We start from the raw sequence: 13,212 nt of genomic DNA, 5'->3' as shown, positions 1-13,212 counted from the left end.
TCCCTTGCCCAGCCAAGCTCCCTGGCCTGAGAGCGGGTGCCTTTTTCTTCGTTGCCTGGCTGTGACTCCATCCCAACCAGGGCACTGTGTGGGCAGGCTGGTCCTGGGCGAGCGCCCCTCCTGTGTGTCCTGGGGCCCTTACCAGCTGCATTGTGAGTCTCTGGGCAGCAGGGACTGTGTCTCCTCCCCCTCTGTACTCATACAACACAGGAAATGGAATTTCAACTGGACCCTGGAGAGTGGGTAGATTTTCCACCAGCAGAGCTGGGGGGGACGGGGGTGGGAGGGCAGGTGGGGAAAGGACCAGAGAAGGTCAGCGCAGTAGTCTGAGGCTCCTGATGTGAAAACAAGACATGAAAAGTTAGGCTCATCGATCCAGTTGTTCATGGATTCAATAGACATTTATTGGCGCCTGCTGAGTGCTAGGCCCTATCCTGGGGACTGAGGACACAAAGAAGACACAGTTTTTAGCCTCAAGCTCATAACTCAGCATGGGTTATATGTGTGTGATGACAGGTGAAGAGGAATCAGTAACACACACATATGAACATACAATCAGGTGTTACATTGGTAAATGCCAGGAGGCTATAGGAACAACCACGCCCTACCCTGGGGACACAGGAGGAGGAGATACCACATAGCTGGGGCCCTACTGGGGGACTTGCCTGGTGGTCCAGTGGCTAAGACTCTGTGTTGCCAATGCAAGGGGCCCAGGTTCGATCCCTGGTTGAAGTACTAAATCCTGCATGCCACAACTCAAGATCCCACGTGCTGCAGCTAAGACCTGGAGCAGTCAAATAAATAAACAAAAATTAAATTAAAAAATAAAAAGTCTAAGAATGAGAAGGCTGTAAAAAGGCCAGTCGGTGGAGCGGGAGCTAGACCAAGCCAGCTTTCACTCACTCAGTGCCCACTGTGGCCCGGGCACACTGCCCATTGCTTTACATGCATTGCAGGCACCGTGCCCTTGGAAGTCTTGCTCACCCAATAGCACGGATGAGAAAACTTGAGGGTCTGAGAGGCCATGTCCCTCAAGGTTCGCATTCAAAGTGGATCTGCCTGTCACTGTGCTCTGAACATTGGACCCCGAACCACCACCTGGAGCCCTTCCCCACAAATCCTGATTGCCTCCTGCCACCTCATCCACCAAAGTCACTCAGAGTTCTTGGGGAAAGACATCAAAGGACCTCAGACCCGGACTGGAGGAGCCAATCTGAAGCCCACATTTTACATACATAAAAACTGAGGCTCTGAGAGAGCAAGTGACTTGCCCACAGTCACTTCGATATCCATGGCAGACCCAGGACTGGAACTCAGGCGTCCTGAGCCCCCATTTTTCCTACCAGACTGTGATGCCCCGGAAGAGAAGATCTGCGTCTTCCCAGGAATCGGAGCCTGGTCTTTGAAACCTCTTAAATCCCCACAGGCAGGGACTAAGGAGGAAGCACCACACACAGCAATATCTCTTTTCATTTCCCCCCAGGCTGGGGCTTCAGGAAGCTCTGGGATGTTGCTGGGATACCCTTCAGGCAAGGCTTTAGTTTCCAGAGCAAGTAAGAGGGAGTGGGGTGAGGACTCAGCGCTTAGATGCACAGATACCATGACCCTGAGCCTGCCTTGGGGCCTGAAGATCTGCATAGCCCAGCACGTCCTGGCCCAGGCCGAGGTGAGATGCAGCCCATGGTGGGCCAGCCTGAAAGCACAGGCTGGAGGTGCGAATGAGGGCAGGGGTGGCAGGCAGGCAGGAAAGGGGCCAGATCCAGACTCAATACCTGCTGATGGAGAAGATAAAGCATGAAAGGAGTGCGCAGAACCACACGGGCAGTTTGGCTACAGGGCTGAGCAGGATACTGGGGGGGGAGGGGAAGGACAACAGCAGGACGAGGGGAAGCCAGGCTAAGGCACTTCCTTCCTGCTGCCACACCCCAGCACCTGGGATGCCCCTAAATCCTACAGATGGCTACCAGATGGTGCCCCCGAGACCTGACATACCGCTGGTGTCCTGTCCACACCCCCGAAGAACAGGGCCCTAAGGCCAGGGAAGTTCAGTGTAGTGAGCTGTGCTGGCTTTAGACCAGCAAAGCCAGCTCCAGACAGCAAGGCACCACCCTCACCCCCACCCCCCGCCCCGGCAGGGTCCTCTCCCCCTTGAGGTCTACTTCTGGTCACCTCCACACGGGCCTCAAGAGGGGTCGTATCAACACATGCCGGGATTCCCAGAGGGTCCTCAAAGGGACATCCCAGGACACGGACAGACAGAGACGCTCACACATCCTTTCCTTCCTACCCTCCCCAGGGTGAGAAACAGCAGCCACAACTAACAACTCTACACAGATTTTGGCTGGAGGAGCGAGGTTAGAGAGCTGGCCACATCCTCCCCTTCTGGAAGCGAGGTCAGCAGGGCCATTGGCAATCCAGGCTGGGCTCAAAGCCTTGTCCCTGGGGTTGGGGGCCTGCAAGGGTGGGTGTTGGCTCTTGAGGGGGGCCTGGGGGGAGGTGCTTTGGGCTCAGCATGCTTTGGAGCCTGGGGCAGGGTGGAGACCTCCCCACCCATCCTTCATCTCAGAATTTCTCTGACCCCTGACCCCCTTCTCTCCCCCCCTTCAGTTCTAGAAGCTTTGGGGTTGAAAGAGGACTTGAGCCCCGTCCACACCTGTCCAGCTTAGAGCTACTCAGCTCCAAAACCTTCAGTGGTCTCCCTTACCCTCCTTGTTCTGCCCAGTTGGCAAACCCAGGAGCATAGGCTGAGCGGGGGGACATGGGTCATGGGGTAGATGTGGTGGTGACACGGGCTGGGCTGGGACAGAGGTTGAAATGGAGGGACATGAGCTAGGACCAGGAGATACGGACTTGGATGGGGGTCACAGGGGTGGATGATGGCCATGAGCTAGGTAGGGGCGAGGGCTAGCAGGAGGGACAGAGGTGGGAAGTGCCGGGGACCCACAGGCTGGGTGGCTCACCCCAATGTCCGACTAGCAAGTGTGACGCTGACACAGAGAACAGTCCAGGTGTGCCAGGGCCGAGCCAGCCAGGACACCATGGGTCCAGAGCAGGAACAGCAGCTGCAGGCAGAAGCCAGTGATGCTACCTGAGACGTGAGCTGGGGAGGCCTGGGCTCCGGTTTCCACAAAGGTTGAAGAGAGGAGGGGCAAATACGGCCGCTCCTCCAGAAGGCCAGCATCACACTCTTGGCTTTCCCTGCAGCGTCTGGCCACGGGTCATTATGGGGCTGTTACTGTACTTGGCTATAAAACCGTGGATGAACCAGCCTGGGCGCCTGAGAAAGCTCAGTCCAAGTGGCCTAGAGTCCCCCGACCTGCCCCTGAGAGTCTGCTGCTGGCCAGGGGGGACGCTCTGGCCTTGCATTCAGGCTCACACACGTTTGTACACTTCAGTTCACACTCAGTCATATAACTTCACAACCTGGCGACCCCACACAGTCAATGAAATTCCCTGCTCCAGGAGGGGCGGCGGTGGGGGGATGACAGCCCAGACGGGGCCTCAGAAAGGAAGGCAGGGCCTTTGTTTACACAGCTGAAGTGGAAGGGGCCTCCCCGGGCCCTGCAGGCCCAGCGGCACCCCCACCTCTGCCCTGCCCCCTGGGCAGACCCCGGACACACACTCCACACTTCCGCACACATTCAGGCGTGTGTGCTCAACACACTTCCAAGTCACACGCCCGCCCTTCACAGGCACCCAGCGCACACAGGAAGGTCACACTGTCTAACACACTCGGCGAACTCAAGCCCACACACAGGGGGAGGGGCTCCCGGGCTCTCAAACCGCACGTGCGTCCAGGGTCACACAGGGTGACACATTTGAGGACCAGGATCCGACAGATGACAGTTGCCAACACAGACCACTCTGACGGTCCCAACTAAACAGTGTTTCCTGCCGGGAAGGGAAGCAGCCAAACCGACTGGACCAAGTCTGGAGCCCGGGAAAATCTAGGGGAGGGAGCAGTGCCACATTCACACTCTCCGGAACCCACAGGTCGTGTCAAGAGCCACATGGGACACAAAAACAAACCCCAGGACCCCAAGGTCCTGGGACACTCGCAGACACAGAGTGAGGGGCTTCTCACCCACTTCTGTATGTACAGAGACACAGATGCCCAGCACAGCTCCTCCCAGGGGGCCCTGAGTGACACCCCCAGCCCTGCCATAGGCTGCTCAACAAGGAGAGAGCAGTGAAACGGACCCCCCTCTGCACACCACAGACATCCTTGCACACACACACACACAGACACACACACACACACAAACCAGACTCTGAGCCTGGGGGACCAACATGGGGATGGGCCAACAGAGCCTGTCCCACTCTGTGGGGCCATGTCCCCACATCCACCTCTCTGGGCACAGACGCCCCAGAGCAAGCCTGGAGGGCGACCCTGGCACCTGTGTACTGAGGCCTGCCAAGACCTGGTCTGACCCCTAGGAAGGGCTCACAGCCGACCTTGGGAGCATTCCTCACTTCCTGAGGCCTAAGCACGCCCTGGCCCTGTGCTAAGGTATACTCTTATACCTTATACAACGTATAAACCCTCCACCCTGGTGTACAACCCAGAGTGAAAGGGCCATTTGGCCGGGCCTGTAGGCAGGGCCTGTCAGAGAAGGCTTTTGGGGAGACAAGAGGCTTGAGGGATGGGCGGCAGATTGCCAGCTAGCGTGTGGGAGTTGGCTGGCGGACTAGGAGGGAAGACAGGCCAGGCAGAGGGGGCGGCTACCCAAAGGGCAGAGGCTGTTGTTTACGTTTCATAGCATAAGCAGTCACAAAAACACTCACATTCGCAGCGGAGCACATCCTTTTCACACAGAGCGTCTTTATGCGCGGTGCGCGCGTGCACACACGCACACACACATGCACACACACACACGCGCGCGCGCGCGTGCACACACGCAAACACACGCACGCGCGCGCGCACACGCACGTGCGCCCACGCACACACGCAGCACGCACACACGCACATATGCACACACACGAGCACACGCACGCACACGCACACACACGCACATATGCACACACACGAGCACACGCACGCACACGCACACACACGCACGCGTACACACGCACGCACACGCGGGCGCACGCACACACGTACGCGCGTGCACACGTGCGCACACACGCCCCTCTCCAGCACGAGTTTGCGTCCCATTCCCTCCCAGGACTACCCCGTGGGCTCTGTTGCCTTCGTCTCCGCGTGCATGGCGCCCCCTAGAGGTTCTTCTCGCACATCTGCGCCCGGGCTGAGGGGCCGCCTGCCGTGGGTGTTGGCAGCGACACCCGCAGCAAGTGAGGACCAGTGGCGGGGCAGCTCGGCGTATCTCAGCAGCCCGCGAGCCTCCGGGGGCTGGGGACAGCGGGGGAGCCAGAAGTGGCAGGTTCTCTTTTAGCCAAAAGCACTTAAGCAGAGGCCTGAGTTAAAAATAGGCTGGATTTACTGCCAGAAGGTGGCAGGAGAGAAAGCTCTTTTTTGACAGTACTTATTTTGTCCTAAACACCTGGAGGCTCAGTGGGACACCCCTCTCCTCCCGCCCCTCTGGCATGAGGAACCCAACCCAAGAGCTCAGTCTGCAGAACGGGCAGCCAGCGAGGCCCTGTGGATGCCTGTGACCTGTGATTCCGTTTTATCTTCTTTATTATCTTATTAAGTGATACTTTAAAACGTTGGATTTTTTTGTTTGTTTTTTGCATGGTTCCTCTAGGATTACAGAGTACATCTTTACTATATCATAGACTATCTTCGTTAAGTAATATTAGACCACTTTATTTATAGTGCACTTTATTTATCATATAAGCACCTCACTTTTGCCTGTTTCCCACCTCCCAACCTGTGCTGTTGTTGTCCTGAGCTTTATTTCTTCTACATATCCCATATATCCCACCCATATTAATATTTTTGTTTTAATCCCTCCGCCATCATTTAAAGAGAAATTTAAAGCAAGAAAATGTCTTTTATATTTACCCGTATATTTATCATTTCTGGAGCTCTTCATTCCTTTGTGTAGACAGAGATTTCCATCTGGTATCATTTTTCTTCTGCTTGAAGGACTTTAAATTTTTTCTTATAGTGCAGGTCTGCTGATGATGAATTCTTTCAGCTTTTGAATGTCTGAATGCATCTTTTTTCCCTCAGTTTGGAAAGACATCTCCCCTGAATTCTCAGTTGACAACTTTATCTTTTAGAATTTTAAAGACGTTGCTCCATTGTCTCAGGTTTGTGTTGTTTCTGACGAGAAGTCTGCTTCTCTTTTTCCTCTTAACATGTGTTTTTGCTCTAGCTGCTCTTAAGATTTTCTCTTCATCAGTGGTGTTCAGCAGTGATTAGGCAGATTATGATGCGCTCTCATATTTCTTATGGGTTTGTTGAGATTCTTAGATATATGCATTTATAGTTTTTGTCAAAAATGCAAAATCTCTTGACCATTATTTCTTCAAATATTTTTCTGTCACCCCTCTCCCCGCTTTTCTGGCTCTTCAAACAGGCATATGTGCTACTTGATATTATTCCAGGGCTCTCTGATCACTGCTTCTACAACTACTGCTTCCTCCTCTCCTTCTTCGTCTTCTTTTTCCTCTCTGTGTTTCATTTTAGCTACTTTCTATTGCTAAGTCTTCAAGTTCACCCAGCTTTACTCTGTGGTGTCTGCTGCTGCTGCTAAGTCACTTCAGTCGTGTCTGACTCTGTGCGACCCCATAGACAGCAGCCCACCAGGCTCCCCCGTCCCTGGGATTCTCCAGGCAAGAACACTGGAGTAGATTGCCATTTCCTTCTCCAGCGCATGAAAGTGAAAAGTGAAAGTGAATTCGCTCAGTCGTGTCCCGACTCTTAGCTACCTCATGGACTGTGGCCTACCAGGTTCCTCCATGGGATTTTCCAGGCAAGAGTACTGGAGTGGGGTGCCATTGCCTTCTCCCTGTGGTGTCTAATCTGCTTTAAATTCCATCCAGGCCACACTCACCCTTTGCAATGACCCATACTCTGTGGAGTGTGCATCTCTCTGAATCTGAATAAATCCATTTCTTAGCTAAAAATATATATATATATATATATTTCATCCAGTATATTTTTCATCCCATTGTAATTTTCATTTCCAGAAGTTCAATTGATGTCTAATTTTATCTCTTTCATATCTATCCTTATCACATTTCTGTGTTTCTTCATCTTCCCAAACACATGGAATATATTTAATAATACTTAGAATCCTTTGACTACTAATTCTGTCATCTGTGTCATTTCTGGATCTACTTTGGTTGGTTGATTTTTCTCATTTTGGGTCTTATTTCCCCTCTTTGCATGTGTGGTAATTATCAGTTGGATGTCAGACACTGAATTTTATGATGTTTGGTACTGGACTTTTTTTTTTTTAAATTGCTTTGAATATTTTTGAGCCTCATTCAGGGACACAGCTAAGTTACTTGAAAACAGATTGATCTTTTAAAACGTGCTTTTAAGTGCCATTTGGCAAGACCAAAACAGCATTTCATTTGGGCTAATTTGGCCTGGTCACTGAGGCAATACTCTTCTGAGAAGTCTACCTGACGCCCATGCATCAGCCAGGAACATAACTAACAAGACATTCGCTAGGAAGAAATAAACGGAACTCTAAAGGCACATGAGAATAGAAGATACCAGGAACAGCCACTACTTCTAGGGCTGAGAGAAAGTTTCCAAGGATGAGCCCTCCCCCAGCTGCATCTGAGAAGCTGCATTAACTACAGAAACCTGTGGAGACAGCACACCAGAATCCAGAAGGAAAAATTCTTCCTCCTGCATTGTCTCTCCAGCTCCTCCACTGACAAAGCTTAACATCATGCCCAAGCTTCCCAGGTGGCGCAGTGGTAAAGAATCTACCCGCCAATGCAGGAGACACAGAAGATGTGGGTTCAATCCCTGGGTTGGGAAGATCCTCTGGAGGAGGAAATGGCAACCCACTCCAGTACTTTTGACTGGAAAATTCCATGGACAGAGGAGCCTAGCAGGCTACAATCCCCAGGGTGGCAAAGAGCTCGACACGATTGAACACAGGCACACACACACAGCATCATGCCCAAAGCAAAGGTGATCATTGTGGACTGTGTAGAAATATCAGGGCTTCCCTGGTGGAGAATCCCATGCGCTGCAATCAGAGTAGCCCCCCATCAACACAACTAGAGGGAAGGCCTATGGGCAGCAATGAAGACCCAGCACAGCCAAAAATAAGTACATCTTAACCAAAAAAGAAATATCAAATCACTGTATTATGCACCTGATTTGCCAAAAGTTTCACTTTTTAAAATTAATTAATTAATTTGGTCACATCAGGTCTTAGTTGCAGCATGCAGGATCTTCACTGCATCATGTGGAGCCTTCACTGCAGTATATGGGTTCTCTAGTTGCAGCACACAGGCTTAGTTGCTCCACAGTACGTAGGATCTTAGTTCCCTAACCAAGGATCGAGCCTGCCTTCCCTGCATCATAAAAATGCAGCTCTGATTAGCTTTTAACTTTTTTTTTCTGGGCAACATGTTTTCTTTTTTAAAACATTTTGAGTATTTTTTATTTTGGATTGTGCTGGGTCTTCCTTGCTGCATTAGGACTTTTCTCTGGTGTGGTGAGTATGGGCTACGCTTCATTGCAGCACACAGGCTTCTCATTGCAGGGGCTTCTCTTGTTGCAGAGCACGGGCTCCAGGTGCATCGGCTTCAGTAGTTGCAGCACCAAGGCTCTGGAGCACAGGCTCAGTAGTTGTGGCACGCAAACGTAGTTGCTCCATGGTATGTGGAATCTTCCCAAACCAGAGAATGAACCCCTGTCCCCTGCGTTGGCAGGCAGATTCTTATCCACTGTGCCACCAGGGAAGTCCTTTTTTTAACTTTGTTTCACCTTGTGAGTCATAAGATTCCTTAGGCCCTGGGGGACTGAGTAGGTCTCCAGGAGCTTAAGAAACTCCTTAACTTAAGACCCACACCCTTTCTTATCTAAAGGGCTGCTTGACTTGCTGATAATAATTGGTGTGCTTGAAGGCAGGTATGTATTCCAGGCAGGGTCCAGTCAAGGTCAGAAGTCAGTCAGTGGCCTGCTCCCCTACTTCTGAAACCTGAACAAGACTACCTCCATTCTAATTTCCCTAATAGCACCAGGAACTGACTTAGTGTTGTAGGTCAATAGACTTCAAAAAGAAACTAACTAGGAGAGAAAGAGATCATATTTGTGGTTACCAGAGGTGGGGTGAGGAGAGGGAGAACTGGATGAAAGCAGTCAAAAGTTACAAACTTCCTGTTATGAGACAAGTAAGTATTAGGGATATCATGTACAAGATGATTAATCTGATTAATACTGCTATATATTATATATGAAAGTTGTTAAGACAGTAAATCCTAAGAGTTCTTATCATAAGGAAAAAATATTTTTCTTTTCTTTTTTTTTTTTAGTTAAAAATATTTTTCTTTCTTTCTTTTTATTTTTTAGTTTGTACCTGTATGAGATGATGGAAGTTCACTAAACTCATGGTGGCCATCATTTCATAATGCATCTAAGTCAAATCATTATGCTATATACCTTAAACTTATACAATGCTGTATGTCAATTATACCTCAAAACTGGAAGAAAAAATAATTTTGAAACAACAAAATATATTTAAAGAGTTCATCTCTACTGTCCCAGAGCAGGAAATGAAGAATCAATTTAGAGCTGAGAGGCAATAAATAAACCTGGCACAGAATGGTAACTGTTAGGCATTCTGTTCACATTGGCTGGTGGGACTATCACCACGCAGGACTCTTTGGAGCTTGCCCAGGACAAACCCTGCCCCACATGCTCCACTTGACTTCTTGTTCGTAGAAAAACATCAGCCTCCTAGGCCTTCCCCGAGTTCCAAGGGATAAATTTAACCAGAGAAGTGAGGAAATGTAGAAACAAAGGAAAACAGTCAAGCAAGATAAAATAATAATAGTTTAGCCATTAAAGGAAGTTCAGGACTTTTAGTTCCTCTAGGGCTATAGACAATATTTTAAGCCATATCCTTTGAGCTGTTTTGCAGATACTGAAATCCCCACAGGTGGAAGATGTTAACTATATGCCGTCCCAGACCAGTTGGAACCAGAAGGTTCATGATGTTGACTCCAGATTACCTCACCACCCACCAAGCAGAAGAATGTCCATGAGTTGATCACGTACCATACAACCACCCTCCCTCACCCTGTCTTGAAAAACTTTTCTCTGAAAAGCACCCAGGAGTGCAGGTCTTTTAAGAACTAGATGCCTGGACTCCTTGCTTGCTTGACGTGGTGTCAAAAAACTGGCTTTACATTGCGTAGGCAAGCAGACCCAAGTCTGGTTCTGTTAACAGGAACACAAGTATGCCTGGCATTGTCTGAGCTCAAGGGATGGCCCCCTTTCCTATGGTTCTACCTCTGCATGCGTACACTGCTCAGCACACAGCCGAAGGCCTGGAGCGAATGCTCTGTGGATCTCCGGAACCCTGACTCCATGCAGCTCTCTCCTCTTCAGTGTCCTGCCCTCTGAACTGCGGCCTCCCCAGATTCCCAGCTCCCTCTCCTCAACTCTGGGAGATCACCAGGCTGAGCCTGGATGCCCCCCGCCACACACACACATCACTGCCTGGAAATTCTCTTTAGGCAGTAATCTTGGGAAATCTTAGAGTTCATCCTGTTTGTTTTCTGTCTCTCAGGGATCACCATCCTATTCTGCCTGTTGTCCATTGTCTGAATATCATTGTTTCATATGGTTTGTCCATTTTTCAGGCGTTTCATGCAGGAAAGTAGAGGATAGTCCCTATTATCCCACTGTGGATGGAAACAGAAGTTGGCCTATGACTTTGGAGGGCTTCCCTGGTGGCTCAGTGGTAAATTCCTGCCAATGCAGAAATTTGGGAGATGTGAGTTTGATCTCTGGGTTGGGAAGATCCCCTGAGAAGGAAATGGCAACCCACTCCAGTATTCTTGCCTGGAAAATCCCATGGACAGAGGAGCCTGGTGGGCTACAGTCCATGGGGTCAAAAAAAGTCAGACACAATTTGGCAACTGAGCACACTGCTCTGACTTTGGGGGAATCAGTCAGTCAGTTCAGTCACTCAGTCCTGTCCGATTCTTTGTGACTCCATGGTCTGCAGCACGCCAGGCCTGCTGCGGCTGCTGCTGCTGCTGCTAAGTCGCTTCAGTCGTGTCCGACTCTGTGTGACCCCATAGACGGCAGCCCACCAGGCTCCCGTCCCTGGGATTCTCCAGGCAAGAACACTGGAGTGGGTTGCCATTTCCTTCTCCAGTGCATGAAAGTGAAAAGTGAAAGTGAGGTCGCTCAGTCGTGTTGAACTCTTAGCAACCCCATGGACTGCAGCCCACCAGGCTCCCCCGTCCATGGGCTTTCCCAGGCAAGAGTACTGGAGTGGGGTGCCATTGCCTTCTCCGCCAGGCTTCCCTGTCCATCACCAACTCCCAAAGCTTGCTCAAACTCATGTCCATCGAGTTGGTGACGCCATTCAACCATCTCATCCTCTGTCGTCCCCTTCTCCTCCTGCCTTCAATCTTTCCCAGCATCAGAGTCTTTTCCAACGAGTCAGTTCTTCACATCAGGTGGCCAAAATATTGGAGTTTCAGCTTTAGCATCAGTTGAGACTTCGCTGTAAACATTACTTTGTTTGCTTCTTGGGTCTTCTTCAGTCTCCTTTAACCCTTCTGGCTGCAATAACCAGCATAAACACTCCTGTGTATCACACTCCATTGTATCTTTCTACTGAAAAGGGGGAGGCTTTATACTGTAATGTACACACCACCTATTTTAATTGTGTATAATTGTCTTATCACAGGAATGCATTACGTAGTTTGGAAAGTCAAACAGGACTAAATAACTTTGTTGAAAAACAATAGCCCCTGTCACACTCCTCCCTAATTCCCAGTCCCTACTCCCAGAGGCAACCACCCTCAAAATTTCTAGTTGCTTTCTCTGATATTTACCTTCATATTTCCAAACAATCTGATTTAACTAGTACTGCTGTTTGCTCGCTCTTTTTTTTTTTAAATCTTCCTCTATGACTTTCTCCTCTGGAAGGTGAAATTTATTTCTCTCTGTCTTACCCCTCAGCGCACAAACACATGCACGTTGCTGCTACTTTCCCAATATCATTAAATCCAAACTTAAAGTTAATTCAATATTTAGCATTTAGATAGATGCTAGATATTTAGATAGTTATGAAACTGTAGTAATTAGTCACAATTGAGCCAAGTAATATACTATGGTCCATTCTTATTTCTTCAAAAACTTTTTATTTTCTTTGTAGTTAATAATTATCTGGAAAGACCAACAGCCCAGTAGAGAAATGGCCAAAGAACATAAATATTTCACAGAAAAGAAATGCAAATGGCTCTTAAATTATTAAAAAGATGCTCAATCTCACACATAAGATAAATGAAAATTAAAACTACATTGAGATAGCATTTCTCATTTATCAGCTTGGCAAAAATCCAAGAGTTTACAACACAGTCTGTGAATGAGGCTTCAGGGAACAGGCATTTTCATATATTGCCAGTGGGAAGGCAAACAGCACAGCTCACATGGAGCGGGATTTAGAGATATCAAGCAAAATTACAAACGCATTTACCCTTTCACCCAGCAGCCCCACTTCAGGGAATTTGTCCTGCAGCTATAGCAGCACACACTTGAAACGATGTATGTATATAGTTATTCATTGTGGCATTTTTTACAACAGTAAAGTACTAGGAAAAAAACAAGTGTCTTTCTAAAGAGAGCTGGTCAAATAAACTACTGTACACCCACACGATGGAACACTAAGCCACTTGACAAAAGAATGAGGAAGCTTTCCACAGAAAGATCTCCAGGATATAATGGAAAATGAAAATAGCAAAATGTAGAACAATGTATATAGAGTATTTTTTTTTAGAGTTTTTTAAAAAATAAGATAGTATCAGGATTTCCCCAGTGTCTAGTAGTTAAAACTCCACCTTCCAACACAGGGAGCACAGGTTCATGGAATTAATATCCAACATGCCACACTGCACCCAAAAAAATTAAAGTAAGAGTCTATTCATATTGACACCTACCTTATTAAAAAATACTGGAACTTAATATGAATATAATTAACATACTGAACTGTACACTTGAAAATGATTATGATAATAATTTTATTTTTTTGTGCCTGCTCAGTCACTCAGTTGTGTCTCTGCCGCCCCATGGGCTATAGCCTGCCAGGCTCC

This window comes from Cervus canadensis, chromosome 2 (assembly GCF_019320065.1).
Source record: "Cervus canadensis isolate Bull #8, Minnesota chromosome 2, ASM1932006v1, whole genome shotgun sequence".
Classification (NCBI taxonomy): domain Eukaryota; kingdom Metazoa; phylum Chordata; class Mammalia; order Artiodactyla; family Cervidae; genus Cervus; species Cervus canadensis.
The sequence above is the reverse complement of the archived record's forward strand: the minus strand, read 5'-3'. Positions refer to the sequence as shown.